This window comes from Dama dama, chromosome 22 (genome assembly GCF_033118175.1).
Source record: "Dama dama isolate Ldn47 chromosome 22, ASM3311817v1, whole genome shotgun sequence".
Lineage (NCBI taxonomy): Eukaryota > Metazoa > Chordata > Mammalia > Artiodactyla > Cervidae > Dama > Dama dama.
In genome coordinates, this window is record NC_083702.1 from 45,669,481 (window position 1) to 45,681,214 (window position 11,734).

Genomic DNA, 11,734 nt, shown 5'->3' on the forward strand with positions numbered 1-11,734 from the left:
CATGGTTCATCCCTACAGTTACCCTCGGAGGTAGATCTCTACCATTTTACAGAGAAAATGAGGCTCGGTGGTGGGTGGGGGCAGGGATTAAGTGGCACGACCAAGGACACACATAAAGCAGGAAAACGGGACCCAGACTCCAGGTCTCTGCCTGTCTCCTTCAGGCCCTCTTAGCACTTGGTTCCCAGCTGGACAATGATGTTGGTCATCCAGACCACCTCCCTGCTCACCTGCACAGGGCGATCTTCAGGGCTCATTGAGTCTGAGTTATCTCATCCTCGTGACTCAAATGATAAAGAATCCGCCTGCAACGTGGGAGACCTGGGTTCAATCCCTGGGTTGGGAAGATCACCTGGAGGAAGATTGCCATGGGAACCCACTTTAGTATTCTTGTCTGGAGAACCCCCATGGACAGAGGAGCCTGGTGGCCTACAGTCCATGGGGTTGCAAAGAATCCGACACGAGTGAGTGACTAAGCACACATGCAGTACCCACCCGGGCCTGGAACAGAGCTGGTCCTGTGATCAACTGTTGAATTGATTCTGCGTGAGATTCATCACTTAGGATGGGGGGAAGCAGGTCACTGGGCGAGCCCAGATGACAATGCAAATGACAATACTAAAGTCCCTTCCCAAAGTTACAATTCTGGATTCTAAATTAAACAAAACAAAGTTTAACTTTGACTCAGGACAAGGATGTTGTTTGGAAAAGAGGTAGCAAGTGTTCCACTTCTGAAGGAATGTGAGGACAAGCTTGAGGACGGCCAGCCCAGCCGTCAAGCATGGGTTCTCGGATTGGGGGACTACAGCAGCTGAGGCGGTCCTTCCTGGGTGAGCAGAAGTCTCTGATGCTTGGGGACAGTCTGGAAGAACCAGGCAGGTAGTGTTGTCAGTGTGTCCATCCAGTCCAAGCTCAGAGCTCTGGCCCATGATCCATCCTCTTCCAGGATCACTGACCTGAACTTCAGCCACCAAATCAATCTAGAGGCATGGAGGCTGCTCAGTCTTCTAGAGAGGGGGGCTATGCCAAAGAATCTAGCTCTTGGTATAAATTATATATCTATCTTCTGCTTCGATGAACAATGATAACAATACTAATAGCTAATATTCATTGAGCCCTTCCTGTGCGCCAGATACTATACTAAACACATGTATTAACAGATTAAATCCTCATAATAACTCATAATATCCTCATAATCCTCATAATAACTTCATAAGGCTGTTACTGTTATTGTCCCCATCTTACAAATGAGGAAACTCTGGCAGAGAGGTAAAGATAAGGGTTTGAACCCAGGCAGTCTAGCACAAAGATTTCAAAAGTTCAAGGTAGGATGTCGTGTCTCAGAATCCAGTAAAACGTGAGACAAGTAAAAAAAAAAAAAAAAAAACAACATGGTTTTTCCCGCTAGAGCCCAGAAGTCACCTCCATGGTTCTCGTTGAAAGGCTCATTCTACAGAGGATGGCATTTACCGGTTCACAAGATTCACAGAAGTAAGAACTAGAACTGGAGCTGCTAGAAGGTTTCAAAAAAGAGTTGCCAAGAACTTTCTAGAAAGAAGGATTATTAGAAACAGATATCTCCATTAGAATATAAGCTCCAGTGGGCAGCACATATACTGAAATTGGAACCATACAGTGAAGATTAGCATGGCCCCTGGGCAAGGATGACATGCAAATTCGTGAAGCATTCCATATGCTTAAGACAGGCGCAAACTCGCAAAAAAAAAAATGTAAGCTCCAGGAGGGCAGGGGTTTTGTTTTTTGAATCTCCAGAGGCTGGAACTGCGCCTGGTAAGTAGCAGACAATCAATACCGAATGAATGAATATAGGCCACAAGGTTTCTTTCTGGTAAACATGATAATACAGCTAGGTTGCCAGAAAGCGTTGGAACCAAGCTACAAGTTTTGATCTTAGTCCAACTTTACTGATCACTTACTGTGTACTGAACCCTTATGTGCAAGACTGCATTTAATCCTGGCAAAAGCCCTTTCATTTTCATCTCTGTTTTGTCCACGTAAATACTAAGGTACAAAGAGGTTAAGTTGTTTTCCCAAGTCCCATGGCTAGTGATAGCCAAGCCAGGATTCAAAGCACAGCACTTGGAAGCCAGAATCCATACTTCTGAACCCCATATCACATGCCCTTTTATGGAAGGCCCGTTTGTCATCCAAGAGTTTACAGGATAAGAGTGGGAAAGTCTGAATGCTTGCCATCAGCCTGTCCATTCAGAAAGCCCAGAAGGTAAAGCTCATGTGATCTGCCATTCTCATACTTAACATGGGGGAGCAGAGGATCCAAGAGCAGAGTGATTTCGCCAGGCTGTGCCCCCCTAGGACACAGAGACTTCAGTGGCCCAGGGTTCCTGGTTCCGAGTCCAGGCTCACTCCTCACTACAGCTTCTTCCCTGGGAGCCCCTGACTTAGCGAGAACAGACCCGCCCCCCTCCACAACACACAGACACACACACACACACACACACACACACACAGACAACCCCAGGGCGGATGGGGCTGGACTAGGGCTGATCTGGTATCTCCTGTGTCCCAGTGTTGAGCCTGTGGCCTTTCCCCATGCTGATTCAGCTTCCTCACTTCCTCTTCTGTGTTCTCAAACAACTGGAATGATTTAAATGATATTTCTCCTCCTGCGGTAGGCTAAATAATGCCCCCCACCATATCTACATCCTAATCCCCAGAACATCTGAATATGTTACTTATTTTACATGGCAAAAAGGATTTTGCAGACGGGATTAAGTTAAGCATCTTGAAATGGGAAGATTATCCTAATATGATCAGAAAAGTCCTTATAAGAGGGAGGCTGGGAGGCTACAGATAAAGAAAGTGATGTGATGAGGGAAGCAGGACAGAGATACTGGAAGATGCTGCGCTGCTAACTTTGAAGATGGAGTTAGGGACCACAAGCCGAGGAAAGCTGGTACCCTCCAAAAGTTAGAAAAGTTGATGAAATAGATTCTGTCTTAGAACTCTAAAAGGGGTGCAACCCTGCCCACCCATTTCAGGACTTCTGACCTCAGGAACTCCAGAGAATAAATCTGTGTTGTTTCAAACCACTGTGTTTGTGATATTTGCCACGACAGCTTTGGGAAGCAGGACGGGGTGAACAGAGAGATCCTTCCTACCGTCTCCCTGTGTGATGCCTAGTATCCCACCATTAAAGTGTTGTTGTTGTTCTTTAATCACTAAGCCGTGTCCGACTCTTTGTGACCCCATGGACTGTGGTCCGCCGGGATCCTCTGTCCATGGGAATTCCCAGGCAAGAATACTGAAGTGGGTTGCCATTTCCTCATCTCAGGGATCTTCCTGACCCAGGGATTGAACCTGCGTCTCCTGCACTGCAAGCAGATTTTTTTTTTACCACTGTGCCACTTGGGAGTTCCCTGCCCCCAAAATAAAGCTTTATTCCATCAGAGAACCCACCACCCTCTCTCTGGATTCCCTTGCAGAGTCAAATACTTGAGCAGCTGAAATGGGCCAGTTTTGTTATGTGTGGAGCTGCAGGTACAAAGCTGAAGAGACTAGAACCCCACTTTGACAGAACATGGGTGTTCTGTGTCCTCATGAAGTCTGGGCCCAGGGAAATGATCCAGAAAGTGGGTAGGGAGCACCAAAGACAAATGTAGGTGGAAATGGAAAAGAAACACTGGAGTTTGCTCTAAGCCAAGCCTTCTCCCAAGCAGGGTCCCATTCCATCCTCCCCATACCCAGGAAGTAAGCATTTATCTGTGGTGGGCAGAATCGTGGCCCCACAAAGATGTCCTTGTCTAATCCTTATAACCTGTGAATATGTTCTGTTATCATCAAACAGGGTCATTACCCTTTGCAGGAGGCCAGTTGTAAATGTCTAACCTGGAGCCTATCTCCTCCTCAATCACCCTTTGCACATGTAATTAAGGTCACAGATCTCAAAGTAGGGAAATCACCGCAGAGTCTCTGGAAGGGCCCAGTCTAGCCACATAAACCGTTGCAAGCACAGAACTTTCCCTGGCTGGAGATGTCAGAGAGATGGGAAGTATGGGAAGCAATCAGTGATTGTGATGCCGTCAGTCAGGTCAAGGTGGGCTCCACAGGCTGGGAGGTGTGGGGGGACCATTGTTTGGGGCCACAGGAAAAAGTCAGAGTTGAGACCCCAGGTGGCCCAGACCTGGCAGGGACAGGCAGCAGCCTGGAGGTCAGTCTGGTTGCAGCAGAGAGCGGGAGGGGACAGGGTGAAAGATGGGAGCAGGAGAGACATGTAGCCTGTGAGGCCTGCAGGCCATTGCTAGGACCTTTGTAAGTAGGGGAGACCCAAGGGCTGGGAGGGGAGGAGTGCTGGGGTCTCACTGGGTTTTCCTGGGATCAGTCACTGGCTGCTCTGCATGACACAGGACATTGGCAGAAGGCAACCGACCACACAAATCCAAGGAGAGAGGATGCTGGTTTTCAAAGAACAGAGAAGTAAGTGGCCTAGGACATGCATTTGTAAAGGCAGAGCTTTACGTGTTAGAAGAATAGCAAATGAGATGTAAGAGGAGCTGTCAAGGATAACTCCAAAGTTTGGGTTCAACCAGCTGGGAAGGTGGAATGATCAGTTGGCTGTGATGGGAGACCTTCAGCAGCTCAACATTGGGCACATCCCTTTTGAGATGTATGGGACAGGGCTTTGCAAACGCGATGCAAAAACTGGAGTGAAATGGGAAGCTTCTACCCTTTTCTAGAAGTTTCACTTCCTCCTGCCAGCAGGGAAAACTGCCCTTAGCCAAGCACCCAGCGGGAGGCTGAGGAAGCAGCTGGGGTGACTCAGCAAAATCTGCCTTTCCCGTCTCCGTCCGTCCCCCCTCCCAACCATGACACAGCAGAAACGGCACGAGGGGAACGTGGAAACCGAGACTCAGCATTCCGAAGGCGCCGCCCCTCCGCCCGCCTGTAAAACGGAAGCGGTTTGGGCTGCAGGGAGGGGCCAGGGCTGCGGCTCCTCAGGCCCGAAAGTGAAAATCCAAGGCGAGGCCTCCGCGGAGGCTGGGGGCACACAGGGGTGGGTGGCCGTGAGAAGTCTTTAGCTTCAAGCTGAACCGGTTTTCCAAGCGAAATCAGTGGACCCCCGCCTGGGTGTCCTCACGCAGGGGTAGCCAGACCGCATCCACGCCCCGCACAGATCCAAGAGAACAAGCAGGTCTTTAAACCCAGGGACGGCACGGGGATGGGGTGGAACGGGGAACACCGTGGTGGTGTGCAGGCTACATGGAGCCCAGCCTTGGTCTCCGCAAGGTAGACGAGCCCCAGATTATGAAAACCATCCTCAGTCTGGACTGCAAAACACTGAATCTTTCCAGGTTGCAAGAGGCCTGATAAACAAGATTGACACCCCAGCGACAGAATGGGAGAAAAACGTTTGGACCTCTTGTAACAGACAAAAGATGAACATGGCTAATAAAAGAGCTCCTGATAGAGATGTATAACTGAATCACTTTGCTGTCCACTTGAAACTAACACAACATTGTAAGTTAACTGTACCTTAACACAAGTAAAAACAAAGCGGAAAAGGAGTGGGGAGGGAGAGCTCCCAGAAGCAGTAAGACAGTCACCAGGAAATGTTAGCATTTAATAGGAGTTGATTATCATTTCCCTTCTGGGAGAACTGGGTACCCCAATGAAAGAGCAGGAGAAGAGGGCCTGCCTGGGCCCAAGATGAAACACTTGTTCATTCCTTATCTCCCCTTCTCCTCCTCCTGCTCCTGATATGGCTGATAAGGCAACTGAGGGGCCGGCAGCACTTCTCTGGTTAACACTCATGGTTAGCTCCACGTTGCCCTTGGGATAAAGTGCAAGCTTTTCAGTCTAGCCCTCTGCCCTCAGCCCAGGCACGTCTCCAGTAGGAGGGATCTCACCTCTCACGTTCCCTTACACCCTGTGTGCTAGTTTCAGGAATACCTGGCTACTCCTGAACTACAGAAGCTCCCTTCCCTCTGGGCCTTTGTTCAAGTGGTCCCTCTTGCCTAGAATGTTCTCTCCTGTGCTTTGGCTGGGCTACTCACCTTTCAAGACTCAGCCCAGAAATAGACCTCCATGAAAGAGGTAAACCTATAAAGCATATAGAATAAAGCAGAAAGGAAAAACTTACTGACCTTAGATTTGGCAAAGATTTCTCAAATGCAACCAAAAGAAAAAAGCAGAAAATATTTTTAAAAAAACACACAATAAGACTTCATTAAAATTTAAAACTTTTGGTTTTTAAAAGACACTGTGACCAGGACTTGCCTGCGTTTGAGTGGCTAAGACTCTGTGTTCACACCCAGTGTAGGGGGCTGGGGTTCCATCCCTCGTGAGGAACTAGACCCTGCATGCCATAACTAAGACCCAACACCAAAAAAAAAAAAGAAAAGATACTGTGATGCAAAAAAAAGAGGCATCTTTTAATAGATGCCTATTCTATTTAATAAAATAAAATATTTGCAAAAATACATCCAACAAAGGACTTGTCTATAGAATATGTAAAGAATCAATATGATTCAATAATAAGGCAAATAAGTGAATCTTTTAAATGGGTAGAAAGTTTCAGCAAATAATTCACTAGAGAAAATAAATGGATGCTAACTAAGCTCATGAAAAGACATTCAAGTTCATAGGTCATTTTGTTGTTGTTCAGTTGCCAAGTCATGTCCAACTCTTCTCAGCCCCCCAGATAGCAGCACACCAGGCTTCCCTGTCCCTCACCACTTCCCGGTGTTTGCCCAAGTTCATGTGCATTGAATCGATGATGCCAACCAACTATTTCATCCTCTGTCGCCCTCTTCTCCTTCTGCCCTCAATCTTTCTCAGCATCAGGGTCTTTTCCAATAAGTTGGAAGGTGTCCAATAAGGTGGCCAAAGTATTGGAGCTTCAGCATTATCTCTTCCAATGAATATTTAGGGTTGATTTCCTTTAGGATTGACTGATTTGATCTCCTTGCTGTCCAAAGGACAAGAAATGAATGCATATGTCCACACTTGTACATGAATAATCACAGTAGCTTTATCTGCAAAATCCCAAACTGAAAACAACCCATCTGCAGGTAAATGGGTAAACAAACTGTGGTATGAACATACACTGGATAATCAGCAATGAAATAGAATGAACCACTGATCCATACAACATGAATAAATCTCAAAAAGATTCTGCTGAGGAAAAGAAGCCAGACCTGCCCCTAAAAGAGTACTTACTGTATAATTTCATTTATATAAAATTATATATAAATAGGGCATTCCTGGTGGCTCAGACAGCAAAGAATCTGCCTGCAATGCAGGAGACCTGGGTTCAACCCCTGGGTCGGGAAGATCCCCTGGAGAAGAAAAATGGCAACCCACTCCAGGATTCTTGCTTGGAGAATCCCATGGACAGAGAAACCTGGCAGGCTACAGTCCATAGGGTTGCAAAGTCGACATGAATGAGTGACTAACACATATATAAATTATATATGAAGTGTATATAAAAATACATAAAATTCTTGGAAGTGTAAACTAATATAATCAGCAGTTCTCTTGTTGGAGGGGAGGATTACAAAGAACCGTGAGGAAACTTTTGGGAGTGATGAATAAGTTCATTACATTGATTGTGGAGATAGCTTCCCAGTATACTCATGTCAAAATTCATCAGTTTGCATCCTTTAAACATGTAGAGTTTATTATATGTCAGTTACATCTCAATAAAGCTGTAAAACAAACCAACTCGGCTCAGACTTTTCCTGAAGTTCTTCCCCTTGCCTTATGGGTCCCTGGCTGAGGTCCCTATCCCCCCAGTAGCCTCCATCCTGACTGTAAGTTCCTTGAAGACACCAAGGATCGTGACACACTCCCTATATCCAGTCCCTTCATATTAAATAATCCCTTCATATTAAATGAAGGAGGCTTAGCAGGGTTAATTTCCTGCCAATGGTCACATAGCTCACCTGGGACATGAGGGAGGCCAGGTGTATCTGGCTGTAAAGCATACTGAAGTTCTACAATGAACTGTCTAGAAATCCTGGGCCTGAGGTGGTGAGGAATGAAGAAAGACTAATATCTTTTTCTAACATTGCCCAGTCTTCATTAATAGGTCCAGGGACTGAAGACCACAGCCAGACCAGGCAGCAGTCCAGTGTTAGGGAGCTCAGACTGCTAAAAAGCTTGGCCAATACGGAGCCTGACTATGGCTCCAAGACCTGGTTGGACCTAGTTCAATCTGATCACACTAAAGACTGCAGTCACATCTGGGATTCATGACTTAGCATGTATATATATTTCAACACTAAGCTTTTATTTCCTTGTCTGGCAAAACAAGGAGTCATAACAGCATCAGCTCAAGGGGATGTGGTGAGAATTAAATCAGTTCAAGATCTGTTAGAAGCTCAAAGCTGGGCCTGGTACAGGAAGCCTGAAGTGAGTGTTAGCTGTTGTTTGGTCTGAGAGTGGCATCTAGTTCCCCTTTCAGGGCCCCCAAGAGCCTTTTTCCTATCTAGAAGTTTCTGGATGGCTCTGAATAGGGTCAGGCTCACTAACATCCGGCAAACTTTGCTCTCGGTTGGGAGTTTTGAACATCAGATTTCTCATCTTTACTTTTTTCTCAAAAAATTTTCTTTGAAGTAATTCCAAATACACAGAAGTTGCAGAAATACTACAGAGAATTCCTGTATGTTTTCACCTAGACTCACTAGTTGTTAGATTAGAATTTGGTCCCTTTTGTTTTACCATTCATTCTCCCTCTCTTTTGATTGTATATATACTCTTTTTGACATACATCTATGAATTTTTTTTTCCTGGCTCATTTAGTATGTAGTATATCTAGAAGACTGTCTCTCCTAAGCTGCGATCCAATTATAAACATCAGGAAATTTGACTTTCACACATATTCATTATATTAAAGCTTATGTTCAAATTTCAGCAATTGTCCTCAAAGGTCCTTAACTGCTCTTTCCGTCAGTCCAGGTTCTAACCCAGCAGCCCCTTGCAAGTCGTCCTGTTTCCTTGCCCTCTGCCTTCCTGTGTTCTATGACCTTGTCTGGCCATGATCCGGACCAGCAGTTTCGCAGACGATCCTGCTTTTGACTAGATCCCCATCTCTTAAAGAGGATCATCCCGCCCACCTCACTGGGCTCTGCAATCTAAGGTGTGAATCCCCCAGCGCTGCTCCTGGCCGCAGGGAAGTGTTTCTTAAAACAGGGATGGGAGGGAGGCGGGCTGGGGAGCCGCGGGAGAGGGAAGGGGAAGAGGGCTCGCCGGGGGCGACTCAGCCGTCAGCGAGGACCGGCGGGATCCGGGGAGTCGCCGCCGCCGCGGACCGCCTGGAAACTGGGACTTTGCCCGCAGGGATTAAGGCGGGAGCAGTTGGAAACCGTGACTCGGCGAAAACAGATCTCGGGACCGTGACTCAGCGAAAAGCTGCTGGGGACCGTGACTCAGCAAGACGTGCTGGGAAAGGATTGCTCAGCAGGGCAGGCGGAGCCCGGTCACGTACGCTGGCGCCCAGGCCGCCCGCAGGGTGGGGACAGCTTTCTGGCCTTGACCCTCTGACCCCTCCTTACCGCCTCACCTTCCTGAGCTCAGCTAACACCAGCGCCAACCGTTCAGGGCTGGCTACTGGGAGGCTTAAATGAGCTCAGAATGGCAGACGTCACAGGGTACCTTAACAAATGACCTGGAGCCAGTCACTTGGCCATTCACTGCCTCCAGCGGCATGGGAACTGCTGGAGCCCTGGGAAGGTGGGGTTGGCACAGATGAGTGATCAGCGATTTCCTTCTGCCCAGTTCAGTAAACACTTGGTTGTCTCTCTGGGGGCTTCAGTTCCTCCATCTTAAAACTGAGGAACAAAAAGAAACAAAAAACTGAGAAACAAAGATAAACTCCCTTCACTTAATGCCATTTCATGAATCTGTTCTCATCTTTGAATTTTAAATAAATACATCTTAAAAAGAATCTGTTTTTATCTATCAGTTATGAAAGTACTGGGCTTTCTTGGTGGCTCTGTGCCTGCAAAAGATGCGGGAGATGCAGGTTCGATCCCTGGGTGGGGAAGAGCCGCTAGAGAAGGAAATGGCAACTGTCTGCAGTGTTCTTGCTGGGAAATCCCATGGACAGAGGAGGCTGGGGGAGCTACAGTCCATAGAGTCCCAAAAGAGTCGGACACAACTACAGCAACATCTGAAAGTACTGCCACTTTCAGATGGCCACATGCCTCACTGAAGTTTTTAATCTCACACTTGGAGAAAATTAGAGTTAATATGCTAGGCAAAGTGTAGCATACTCACAAAGGAGTAAATATACAATATGATGAAAGGTAAAAAAAACAGTGACTACAGTTTAAGAAGTAGGTGTCTTTCTTTACAGCCTTTTTCTATGCAAATTCTGTATGTTGTGATTATGTCTATTTTGTGCCTCCCCCCTTTAATTAACTGCTTTCTCAAATTATCACAACCCGCTTGTAAGCCTTATTTCAAAGGCTACACAAAAATCCACTGAGTGGGCATATTCATTCCCTCAAAATATAGTTAATCTAAGTAGCCAGCACCTACGATAAACCTTTGGGCTGCTTTCTATTTCTTTTCTCTTCCTGCCTCCTTGCCTCCCTCCCTCCCTCCCTCCCTTCCTTCCGTCAGAGTATTTAAAATCAACAAAAATAACCTTAGAGGATTTCACATCCTAGTGGAGGGGCATAATTCATATCAGATTTGCCTTTTTGATTTTTGAGCACATTTTGCCTGCCTCATATCCATCCCACAGGGTCTGAAAGGAAAAGGTGAAACAGAAGGAGAAAGAGTGAAGAGGGAGGGGCTTCCGAGAAAGTCCTTCAGCCTCAGCTGGAAAGTCAGCCCACGAAAGTCAGAAAACAGCCCCACTGCCACGCTGAGGTTTAGGGTGAAAAAGTGGTGAGTGGCCACTGGGCTTGTGGGCAGAGGCAGCAAATATGCAACTTGAAGGCACTGCCTGTGCTGTGAGCCCTGTAATTCTCCACCATCCCAGATCCTCAGGCACAGGTCTTGGTGGGAATGAAGGAGAAGAAAAGAGATGGCAGTTTCAGAAGCAGGAAAGGAGGGCAAGGAGGGTGGCTGGGGGGACTGTGAGCTCCCCCAACAAGCAGTGCCTTGCGGTGGTGGCGGCGGGGGGCGGTGCGGGCTGGGAGCTTTGCATTTGAAAATTAGAGAACAGGGTGCTTTCACATAATCCAAGAAGTTGGGGTGTCAGGGAGGTACAGGCTGGGTTACATAGCATAGTGAATATCAACAAAAGGAACATCTTCAGGCAAAGTGTTTCCTTATATAAAACGAGTAAACAACAAGGCCCTACCGTGAAGCACAGGGACAAGTCCACACTGCAACTAGAGTAGCCCCCACTTTCCACATCGAGAGAAAAGTCTGAGCTGCTGCAAGACCCAGCACAGTCAAAATAAATAAAGGAAAGAAAGACACCTGAATTATAACTAGGCTAAGAAGGTTCTTTGGCACACTATCTTCTCGTCTGCTGGGTTTTCAAGTAAAGTCAGTATTCCTTGCCCCAACAACTTGCCTCTTGATGTACTGGCCTGTTGAGTGGTGAGCAGTACGAACTTGGACTTGGTAGCACTTAAGGGATGTTGTGTCCCCCCAGGATTCATATGTTGAAGCCCTAACTCCCAGTACTCAGAAGATGACTGTGTTTGGAGATGAAGTTTAACACGACGCCTGTAGGGTAGCCGTAATCACTGTAACTGGTGTCCTCCTAGGAAAAGGAGAGATATACAGAGCCCTG

At 46.9% G+C, this 11,734-nt stretch overlaps 1 pseudogene; it reads left to right on the forward strand.

Moving 5' to 3' along the window:
- The first annotated feature begins 1,600 nt into the window (after nt 1-1,600).
- Nucleotides 1,601-1,699, forward strand: LOC133044076 (U6 spliceosomal RNA; annotated as a pseudogene).
- Nucleotides 1,700-11,734: the final 10,035 nt, after the last annotated feature.